We start from the raw sequence: 12,048 nt of genomic DNA on the forward strand, positions 1-12,048 counted from the left end.
TCCAGGTTCGGAAACTTTGGCACTTGAGATGGAATCTCAGCAGCCTGGGGCTGTTCTGCCACAGACTGCAAGACCCTGCACAATTACACTAAATTATCTTTGTCTCCACTTGTTAATTCTTCTACCTCAAAGCCTTTGCATGCTTCTTTTTTTTTTTTTCCCCGGAAAGGATCTTCTACCAGATCTTGGGGTGTCTGACCTCCTTATTTCCTGCCAGTCTTCAGTCTTAGTGAGGCCTACCCTGACCACTGTATTTAAAGCAGCAACTGTCCCTCTGCTGTCCTCTCTCCCCTTTATCCCTTATGTACTATTTCATTTATTTATTACATTTCTTGTTTATGATCTGTCTCCTTCTGCTGGAATGGCAGCTTTATGGGCCCTATAATGTAGCCCGTCATAGAATTACTTATGATAAGAAGAAATTTAAAATTAAAAACACTGTAAGGGACAACATTAGAGGAAGCGTCAAGGAAGCTGATGCCTCTACTCAGAGGAATAGTATGCAATCACTTAAATTATGTTTATAGAGAGAATCTATCAGGAAAGCATACATATAGAGAGGATAGTTTAAAAGGTTCACGTAAGTGCTATCTTATAAACACCAAAATTTAAAAAAATAACTATGAATAGAAAAAAAACATTGGGAGGAAATGTGTCATGGCATTCATAGAGATTTTCTTTAGGTGATATTATATCTATACTTATATATGTATATTTATATCTAGATAAAAAGATGCCTATCTATATTTATATAGATATTTAATGTTTTATTCTTTTCTTAACCTTAATTTTTTTTAATTTTTAATATTTTTTTAATTTATTTTTGGGATGGAGACAGAGCATGAGTGGGGGAGGGGCCGAGAGAGGGAGACACAGAATCTGAAGCAGGCTCCAGGCTCCGAGCTGTCAGCACGGAGCCCGACGTGGGGCTCAAACTGGTGAACCACGAGATTGTGACCTGAGCTGAAGTCAGACACTTAACTGACTGAGCCACCCAAGTGCCCCTAATGATTTGCAACTTTTAAATAATGAGCAGGTTTGTTTTTAGTATGGAAACGTAGAATATTTAAAAAATTAAAGACTCTATAAGACTCTTAAGATTGTAAACTTCTGGTCCCAAATTTGGGACACATCCATGTCATCCAAACTGCCTTGGTGCTTATAATGGGCCATGTCTTAAAATTTTTTAACTGATTTATTTATTTTGAGAGACAGAGAGAGCCCAAGCAGGGGAGGAGCAGAGAGAGGGAGAGAGAGAGAGAAAACCAAGCAGGCTCCATGCTATCAGCATGGAGCCCGATACGGGGCTCGAACTCAAGGACGGTGAGATCGTGACCTGAGCAGAAACCAAGGTCGAATGGCTAACCTACCGAGCCACCAGGCGCCCCTAATGGGCCACGTCTTGATGTGTATGAGGTATTGAGAACAGAGAAAGCTGAAGCCTATCTTTTGAAAAACTCCCATGGAGCAGTTTGGGGACAGAAGCATGCCCACAGGGTGCTTTGGGGACCCCGCATACCACAGAGAGGAGCTGGGTACGCAATGCAGCAGGTATTATCAATATTAGCCCAGTAACTAGGCAACTAAAAGATTTGTAAAGAAAGCACAGCATCACGCGATATGCAGGGATGTGTTTTAAGGAGACACGGTGGGGATTAACAGCCCTGTGATTCATGGAAACAGCAATTTGTCACCGGCACTATCTGCAGCCGGTAGGGGACAAAGGTAAAGACAATGCAGAACTGTGCCAAGGAGCTGAGTGGTAAGCACAGACGGGCAAAGCACCAGCATGACTTTGCTTTAATTATTCTGAGCCTTCCTCTAAGCAAAGTCTGGGGGCATTGCTGTCCCACTTTTCTTTGTTTTCCTGTTTGTTTTTAAACACTGAAGTCAGTTTTTCTAGGCTGTCTCCTTGGACCAAAGGGAAGACTCTTGTTTTATTGCATACCTACTAGGTCCAGCCATTAGCTACAGTGGTATCTTTCAAACCTCTCCGTTACCAGCAGCATGGGCATTGTTATTATTCTTATTTCAGACATGAGTAAATTAAGACTTACCAGAGGTGATGGTGCAGTTTTGTTACAAGATTATACATTAGTAGCTGTAGGCTCTTTGTATACAATTCCTGGCTACCCAGCCTTCCTCAATGTCCGCATCTACATTGCCAATTAAGTTATACTTGTGTATTGAGTGTTTCCTCTGGGGCTGGGTTCAGAGAGACCTCTAAACCTGTTGCTCAGAGTTGGAGAATTACAGACGATTGCAAAAGGAACCACAGCATTTGGTGTTGGGTCTGTCAGTTGTCCAGGCTGCACACTGATGTGACAAGTTCACAGGCTTCTCAGCGTTCGATTTTCTAGCAAAATGGAAAATGCAATTACAGTATTCCATAAAATATCGTTGTTGGTTCAAATATAATTAAGCATCTTATTAAATCACTATTTTACCAAGTGGGATGCAGAGACTCTCCAGGGCTTCCTTAGAGAAAAACAGAGGCTGCTCTGAAAGGGGCGGGGGGCGGGGCAGTACATCTCCAGGGAGTTATAGTTAATAACCAGAGTTCTTAGGAGAAAGTGCTGCAAGGCGACTCCCTTATAGGGCAGACTCTCTTATTAAGAGTTTAATGGTAAAGTTGACTGAAGCTGACTCTTTCCATTACAATAGCTTTGGAATTTATTTCCTGGGGATCCACTTTCACTGCTTGACATTAAGGGAGTTGGCTGCAGGGAGAAGATCCAGGAGGTGAAACACCACTTGGGGAGATACTTACCTTGTCAAGGAGAATAAAAGAAGCCTCCATTAGAAAGAACCTTAAGGACTGAGCATTTACTGTGCACCTACTATGCTCCGGGCACTGGGTAAGGATATTGTCCATTTTATTTAGAGAGAAAGAAGATGAGCTATTAAGGTCCACGAACAGACTCACATGTCACTGAGCTTCTTTTCTGTGCCAGGCACTGTGCAAAGGTACCGATCAGGCAGTTTCTCACTGATTGCCACGACAGCCTGAAGAGGCATTTAGCAGGTGAGGAACCAGATCACAAAGAGATTAACAAATTGCCTGTGCCACATGACTAGTAAATAGGAGATATGCTATTGATTTCCAGAATCTTCATCTTTGGCCACTGTTTTAATTGGCAGCTAAGAAAACTGAAGCTCAGACACTAAAGAACTTATTCTACACTAGAAAACACCTCATGCAACATTACAAGTTTAAGGGAAGACAAACCTCATTTCAAAACCTAGTGCTGTTCTAGGATTGTAGGCAATTGACTTTGCCTTTCTGAGGCTCTCGCCAACGTTACTGACACAACAGTAGTTGTTAGAATCATGCAAAGGACTTGCTGAAAAGTCCAGATGGCTTGGTTCCACCCCCAGGGTTGTTGATTCAGTGTGTCTGGGTGGGCCAGAGCACTTGCATTTCTAGCAAGTTCCCGTATGACACCGATGCTGCAGACTGGGGACTCCACCTGGACAAACCCCACTCTGCCATACTCAGAATTCAAACTCTGGTTGTCCCTGGACTTAAAGACAGACTTGGCTGTAGTATCTGGGACATTGATGTTGGAGACTTGGTCTGATCCTTCCTTCTTCATTGCCTGGTTGTGTGGTCTTAGGCAAACTTACTGGTTCTTCTGAGCCTCATACTGCTTCCTTTGTCACCACCCTGCTGATGAGGATTATAGGGAGTGTTGTATTGGAAAGTATCTAGCCTATGATCTAGCCAAAATATTTAATAGATACCGATTGTCAACATTAGAAAATTATCAAGATTATTTCCATGGTGCATGGCTTCAGACTTTCTTTACTTTTTTATTCACTAAATATACCAAGCGCTGCAACATTTCTTGCAATATTTTCATTTCTTCAGTCTCTGTATTCCTAATTACCAAAATATGCTGTAGGTCCACTGTAAACCATACAGAGCAAACCCTGCACCTACACCTCCCATCATTATTGCTGGAGAAATATTACATATGTAGTTTTAGTTCAGAAGTCATGATTCACAGAATGAATCCCCTAGAAGACAAGGTTCTAAGTGTTTTTGAATCTTAAGTTTCTGTAACCATCAAGGACCAGGAATCACCAGGGAGGAAGCCCAGAGATAAAAGTCAAGTTGGAAGACAGGTAAGTCCCTTAATGCCAGAGGGACTGTGTCTCAAATTGAGAAGCTTCTCACCCTCTTCCATTAAGAAGGCATTGCTAGTGAATCTACATTAATAACTGTTGACCAAACCAGTTAGAAACTCTATTGGATTAAAAAATATCCTTTAGAAGTTAAGATAAAACCTTACCTCTCCCAGCCCGCTCAACCCCAAGAAGAAGCCACTAAATACTACATTCTTTCTGTCTCATCTTTTGTTCAAGTTGAAAATCAGTCCATCTGGTTCACCTTGAATCTTGAGCTGCATATTTTTAGCAGCATAAGAACCTATGTTGCCAGCATTGCTGGGGAAAAGGCAGAGCCCACGGTGTTCTCTAGCCAGGAGGAGGGCAGGAGGCTCAGAGGAGCTGAGTGCCTGAAGTTGGATGGTTCACCAGCCTTGATTCTTAACTAAGGAGCATGCTGGCTGGTGCCATGACCGAAGGACCGTGGGCCAGGAGTTAGAATTTCCAAACAGGAACTCTGATCTCAGGCCACCAATTCTTTAATGATCAAGATCAGTGTGGGAAGAAGGTTCAGAGTAATAAAGAGGGCTCTCATGTACTATTATTATAATTAATACCAAGCAGTATCTATTAAGGAATGGACATGTCATGTAGTAGGAATTATAATAGTTAACACTCATATATGCTTGCTGTGTGCTGCTCACTGTTCTAAGTGTTCTACCTTTGTTGGCTCATTTTATTATCATAACATTTCATAGATGAGAAAAACAAAAAACAAGGAACTGAAAGGTTGATGAACTACCAGGTGCCGTGTCATTAATTATCCTATGATTTCGAGGGAAGGGTATTCTTGAAACCCTAATTTAGCAGATGAAAAAAAATGAAGGTGACTTCCCTGAGATCACACAGCTTGCTTGAGACAGAGCTGATAGATTCTGAGCCCACAGAGTAGAAATCTTTGCTAGATTAGTCTGAAGGTTTCCCAGAGGGGATGAGGCTTGATAGAGCTTTGAAAGACGGAACAAACCATATTGAAGAGTGTATCTTGTTAAGATTCAGGAAGCCCAAGTTTGGAGGAAGGTTTTCAGGATGGCCCACAGTCCCTGTGCTGGTTAGATGTCCAGGGTTATCAGAAAGGCCAGGTGTTAAAATGGATAGAAACTCTGTCTGGAATACCCTTCCTATGACAGATCCATATAACAAACTCCTGTCATCTCCCGAGCCCTCCCATCAAGGGTCATCACTCTCAGAGGCCATATCTTGCTCTCCTTCAGTCTTTGGGGAAGATTTTTTCTCTTTTTCATTTGCCCCCATGATTTCTTTACTTACTGTCCTGCAGATCCTTAATAGGAAGACCTATTTTCTTCACTAAAGTGAGGAGAGCAGAGTCTTGCCTCATTGGTGTCCTCGACCCTGTCGCTAGCAGGGACAGTCACACAACCAACACTCGGTAAGTGTTTAATTAATTGTATGAGTGGACTTTTCTCACCCAGGCAACATTTGCCTCTCCTAATGTAAAAGATGGCTAGACCATTAATTGCACAAACATTTATTGGGGTGCTCTGAGCAGGACGCTGTGGCAAATGTGGGGGATACACGTGTGCACATGACAGAATAGATATAATTTAATAGAGGACACAGCCAACGAGCAACTTATGTTTTTTAACCATTTGCATTCCCCCAAAATTCATATGTTAAAATACGAACCCTCAAGGTGATGGTAGTAGGAGGTGGGGGCCTTCGGGAGGTGATTAAGACAGGAAGACAGAGCCCTCATGAGTGAGACCCATGCTCTTATAAAATAGGACTGACAGAGTTCCCTTGTCTTCCTGCCATGTGAAGTGACATTAGAAATAACAGCCATCTAGGGAGCGGGTTGTCACCAGACACCAAATCTGTGAAGGCCATAACCTTGGATTTTCCAGCCTCCAGCATTGTGATGAATAAATAAATAAATTAACTAATTTATAAACCACCCAGTGTTTTAGTTACAGCAGTCCAAATAGACTAAGACATCCATATTTCCACTGAATCATTTATCAAAAATCATAAGCATTTATTCTATGGCATGGACCGTGCAAGGTACTGAAGATAATCTTCAATGAGATCTAATCCCTGCCCTTAAAATGCTTACACCCTAGCCAAATCCCCAATCATAATCAATGAACATAGCCCTGGGATTTTAGCTACAAATATAGAACTAGCAATTGAAGCAATCTTGCCTGTTATGGCTGCAGCCTGGCTTGCAGAATTTCCTCACAGCTCCCTCTTTCCTCCTGGGAAAAGAGGACCGTGGTTCCCAGGACACCACGCAGCAGTGACATTTCCTCTGGCTATTAATCGGCACCTTGCCGATGAATCTGCAGCAGCACCGTGGGGACAGGGGTGTGGAGGAGGCCTCAGATGCTATTTACTGTCTCTCCAGAGAAAGTCTCTGACCTCAATTTCATTTCTTGTTTTTATTGACCCATTTCATGCTAGTGGAGTGAATTTCAAAGCCCTTTAGGGACAAATCAGCTTCTCTTGTCCTTGTTAAGTGGACATACTCCATGTGGTCATGGCTGGACACAGCCTTATCATTGGAAAGATAAGTTCTGCAGTGCTTGATTTGGCTGCAGTTACCCAGAGTGTGTCTAAGTCCTCAGAAATCAGGCTCTAGTGGCTGCATTTCATGAGCAGAACCTAGGATGGGTTCCACATTCTGAGCCTAGTTTGAAACAGGAGGAGGGCAGACAGAATGATTCTGTCCCTAAATTCAAGTATACTCATGTTTCCCCAGGGAGACACCCCCACTGAAGGAAGACTGTAGAAAGGAATTGCACAGGACCGAAAGACAGAACGAAAAGTAGAAAGAGGCAGTAACAGAGGAGGAGATAGAAGACCTGGGGCGTTGTGATTAAGCAGAGAAGATTCCCAGGAGGAAGAGGCGGGACATTAAAATGAGCAAATTGGATGGATGCATCAGTTAAGGTGGAGTGTTTCACTGTAGTAACAATCAACTCTGAAATCTCAGTGGCTTAAATCAACAAGAACTTATTTCCCATTTAAGCCGCATGTCTATTGTGTGTCAGAAGTATGTTGTGGCCATTGCTGTCTTTCAAGAATCCAGGTGACAGAACAGGCAGCCTCACAACCACGGCTGGTCATTGTGTCAAGGGGAAACTGAGTTCAGAAGGGTCTCACACTAGCAGTTAAATGCTCTAATAGCGACACACATAACTTTTGTCCATCCTACATTGGATGACCTAGTCACATGGCCCCACTCTCCCAAAAGGGGCCAGAACCACATGCTCAGGAGTCAGAGAGCACTAACATCTACCCCAGGGGAGCCGGGAATTGAAGGAAAGCCCTCAAAGGCGTTTATGCCAGTATATTGTTTCAGAAGTGGACAGGTCTCCAAACACTCTCTGATTAAGATTCCAGTCCTGGTAGGAGCGTGACCCACGCTTCCTTCCAGTTGAAGAGGAAACCGGCAACAAAGCCTAGGAAGGAACAGTAAGTTCAAACAGATAATGTTTAATGAGCTACCATTCTACTCTTTCATTTCTGTTTTTCTGTGCAAGTTTGAATGCCAGCTACACCTTTCGCTAACTCTGTGACTTGAAGACTTTCTCACTCTATGCCATAGATTCTTTACTTTATAAAAATAGGGATAACCAAATTACCAAATCCCCAACTGTTTGTGCATATTAAATAAGTTAATACAGGGCTTAAGACAGGTCCTGACACATAGTAATAAGTATCCCATGGTGTTAACCATTCTTCTTAACAACTCAATGCAGTGGGCTATGTGTTATGTTTAATGGGTTGGGAATTGAAACCTGGGGAGATTTAGAATAGTCAAGATCACGTACATTGTCAGTGGTGAAGCCAAGGTTCACATTCAGGCACGTTGATTCCGGAGGATGAAGTTTATATTCCACATCAAAATTATCATCCCCTCAGTTGATCCCCTCAATAGCCCTGTGGGCTAGAGTCAACAATATTTTTCCTATCACCAACCCTCTTTCTACTATTATGGTCATCACTACAACTTCCAGACATCATTCATAGAGTGCCCATACCTGCCTTTCATAAATCATGTCTAAGCCTTGCAACACTTCTCTGAAGATCGGGATGGATATCCGTTTTTATACAGCAGTAAACTGAGCCTCAAAGAAGTTAAATAGTATATCAGTCATCTAGGGCTGTCATAGCAAAATTCCATACACTGGGTGCTTTAAATAATAGAAATCTGTTTTCTTAGTCTTTCTTCCTGGAAGCTGGAAGTTGGAGACGGGTTGGCAGGGTTAGTTTTTATCTATCTATATCTATCTATCTATCTATCTATCTATCTATCTATCTATCTATAGAGAGAGAGAGAGAGCCGGTGAGGGGCAGAGAGAGAGAGGAAGAGAAAGAACCCTAGGAAGGATCCATGGCATCATTGCTGAGCTTGCCCTGGGGGCTCGATCCCATGAACCATGAGATTATGACCTGAGCCAAAATCAAGAGTCGGACACTCAACCATGTGAGCCACCCAGGCACCCCTGGGTTGGTTTCTTCTACGGCTCTGTTCTTGAGTTGCACATGGCGGTCCTCCCCCTGCGGCTTCACATCATCATCCCTCTATGTGCGTCCATGTTCTAATCTCCTCCGTAATGACACCAGTCATATTGAATTAAGGCCTACCCGTATGAATTCATTTTACCTTAATCACCTCTTTAAAGGCCACATCTCCAAATACAGTCACAGTCTGAGGTATGAGGGGCGGAGTTCAACATATGAATTTTGAGGGAACACAGTTCAGCCTATAACAAGTGGCCTGCATCCAGATGGAACATGGATTTAAACGTAAGATGTTCTGATTCCAAAACTACATCATGGCTTCCACCTTCAAGCCATTAGTACAGCCCTACTACATGCTCAGCATGGTCCCTGGTGTTTTCCCTTCTTTTTAAACATACAGTCCTCAGAAGAAGTGTTGGTTCTTTTGGATAGATGAGAAAATCGGGGTTCAAGGTAGAGGGGAATTTCTCCCAGTCTGGTCACCCTCGATCACCTTGAGATGTGTTCAGATCTTCTCTGACTCCTGACTAAGAGAAACTTTCTCTTGTAGCTTACTCCTTTGGAGAGGAGGCAGTCTTTTTAAAATGATGCCACATCCATTCTATCACCAATAGTTAGCATTTTTTAAAAATTTTTTTTAACGTTTTTATTTATTTTTGAGACAGAGAGAGACAGAGCATGAACGGGGGAGGGTCAGAGAGAGGGAGACACAGAATCTGAAACAGGATCCAGGCTCTGAGCTGTCAGCACAGAGCCCGACGCGGGGCTCCAACTCACGAACCGTGAGATCATGACCTGAGCCAAAGTCGGTCGCTTAACCGACTGAGCCACCCAGGCACCCCAATAGTTAGCATTTTTAAAGTACTACTACGTGCGGTCACGAAGACAGGCACTTACCACACGGAAACCTTAGACACAACGCCAGTTTTCTAGGAAATTGCAACCGAGATGAAAGGACAAGTAATAGGCAGTAAAACATAAATACTGCTCGATATTCAGTGAGAGGCTCTGTCAGTAAATCCTGTGAAAATCCAGGGGAAGACAGAAGTACTATAGCCTGCGTACTCAGGGAACACTTTTTGCCAGTGTTTAAGGAATGCATTTGGAGGTTGGAGGGGTTCAAATGCCGGCAGCAACAAAGATGGAGGTTTGTGAGTCGTGTTCATGGCATGATTTCTGGTCATACTCTGGCTTACGTATGAATGGTTCACCATTGTCTTCAAGGTGAAATCTCAGTGTACATGTTGCATCCGCCCTAGCTTATGCTTCAGCTTTATTGTCCGCCATCTCTGCACTGCGCAACCTTGGAGTAAGAGCCTCGCGTGCCTTTCCTTTCCTGCCTCTGGTCCTTCACCTGTGGACGGACACTGGGGCGTCGAGGTAGGTGCCCGGTTCTCCGTCAGGCAGGTCTGAATTCTGGCCCTGCCCCTTACTAACAAGTGGGACATTCGACAGGTTAGTTAACTTCTCACTTTCCTCCCCCATAAAGTAAGAAGAGTAATAACCTCCTGGCAGGGCAGGTGTGAAGATTTAATGGAATGAAGTCTATAAAGCACCCTGGTTACTGCCTACTCTATCATGCATACTCGGGAATGGTAGTTATCATCATAATAATGATGTTTTTCTTGGGCCAGCAACTCACGACTACTGCTTCTTAGCCTAAACAATTCCCACAGCACCTTTTCATATTTATACCTTAGCGTTGTGTTACCGCATCATCTTACTTACAGAGAGAGGCAGAGCAATGTTTAGGGGCTCGGTCCTGGCATCTGCCTGCTTACCATTTATTAACTGTGCAACTTTGGGCCAGTTACTTGGCCTCTCTGTGTCTCAGTTTTCTTATGTAAAGTGGAGATCAAGGCATTGTCTCTTCCACAGAGACAGTTTGAAGATTGGATGAGTTTGCATCACAGGGCCCGGAATTTAGTACATACTCAATAAATGGTAGGTATTGTGACCTCCACTGCAGAAAGGAGGAAAGAAACTAAGGAATTTGACCAAAGCTGGATGACAAGCGGGACAAGAACTTTTAGCATCAGAATTTTGAGTCAGATGGCTCCACAGTCTGTGCTCTTAATCACCAGGCGTTTGGCTTCCCCCATGAATAAGAAACACGTCCACCTCCAAGTCCTTCCTCACTGTCATTATCAGATCCACATACTTGACAACTCCTCAGGCCGTGCGACAATCAGACTGGAGATACAGGACAAGCTGCCTCCCACAGTCATTCACTTTAGAGAGAACTCTGCATCGATCCCACCCCACTCCCTTTATCCGCCCTCAGCTCGTCCAACTTTTGCACACGAAAACGGAAGGCTCTGAGATAAAGCAACATGTGCAGAGTCCCACAGAAGACAAATGATCGAGGCCGAAATACAGATCACATCTAGGTGATTGTGTATTTTTGGGCTCCTGCTAATTGTCCTGGCCAGTGTTAGGCACTGGTGTTGGAGACTGGGACGTGTGTGTTTCATCGTGTTAGGAACTGGACCATGATTCCATGGCACATAGTGGGCACTCAGTGAACATTTATCGAATGAATGAATTCATACACCTATCTACTCATCTCTCTCTCCCTCCCTCTCTCCATTTCTCTATCTACCTACCTAACAAAGCCCCTGCCTCATCGAATGGGGGAGAAAGAAATAAAAGCCACTACTTCCTATATGTTGCATCAGGAGCTGTGATAAGAGTGGGTGCTAAAGGCACCAAGAAAAGCTGTCATGACTAGCAAAATGGTACATTCTGCTCCGCCCAAGGTACCTTCCTGCCCACACCAGCACACCAGAAAAAAGTCACGATTACAGTGAAAGCTTATATAATGCCATAGTTTTGCTTTTAGCAAGCAGCAACAATCGTGAAAAGAACTTTAAATACAAATGAAACAAAGAATGGAAGAAATCAAGTTGCCTTCTCCAATATGGAAAAGTAGTACTTTTAATTCTTTTTTTTTTTTTTTTTTGCTCTTTTAGGAAAACAGTGTGGTTCCGCATGAAGACCAGAATCTGTAGTACAAAATAAACACTGTTCTTTTTTTTTTTCAAGTTTATTTATTTATTTTTGAGAGAGAGAGGGCAAGCAGGGGAGTGGGCAGAGAGGGAGGGAGAGAGAGAGAGAGAGAGAGAGAGAGAGAATCCTAAGCAGGCTCTGCACTGTCGGCACAGAGCCTGATGTCAGGCTCCATCCCACAAATTGTGAGATCATGACCTGAGCCAAAATCAGAAGTCAGACACTTAACCACTGAGCCACCCAGGTGCCCCTAAACACTGCTGTTTCTTAATGAGCTGAATCTTAGAGTCCCTAATATTTTTCTCTTGGCCAAAAGGTCTTACTAAGTACCTAAACAAACTTGACCTCTTTTCTATTTTCTTTGTTAATTTTGGGTTTCTC

General features: G+C 43.3%; 1 long non-coding RNA gene across 4 annotated transcripts in view; it reads right to left on the bottom strand.

The window, feature by feature from the left end:
* LOC122205183 overlaps positions 1-12,048 on the bottom strand; it is a 54,642-nt gene that overhangs the window by 9,374 nt on the left and 33,220 nt on the right. For all 4 annotated transcript variants that reach the window (XR_006195936.1, XR_006195937.1, XR_006195938.1 and 1 more), the window contains one exon: positions 2,058-2,356. This is a non-coding gene — a long non-coding RNA (uncharacterized LOC122205183). The remainder of the gene's footprint in view (positions 1-2,057; positions 2,357-12,048) is intronic.

The sequence above is a fragment of the Panthera leo genome, chromosome D4 (assembly GCF_018350215.1).
Source record: "Panthera leo isolate Ple1 chromosome D4, P.leo_Ple1_pat1.1, whole genome shotgun sequence".
In the NCBI taxonomy this organism is placed as follows: Eukaryota; Metazoa; Chordata; class Mammalia; order Carnivora; family Felidae; genus Panthera; species Panthera leo.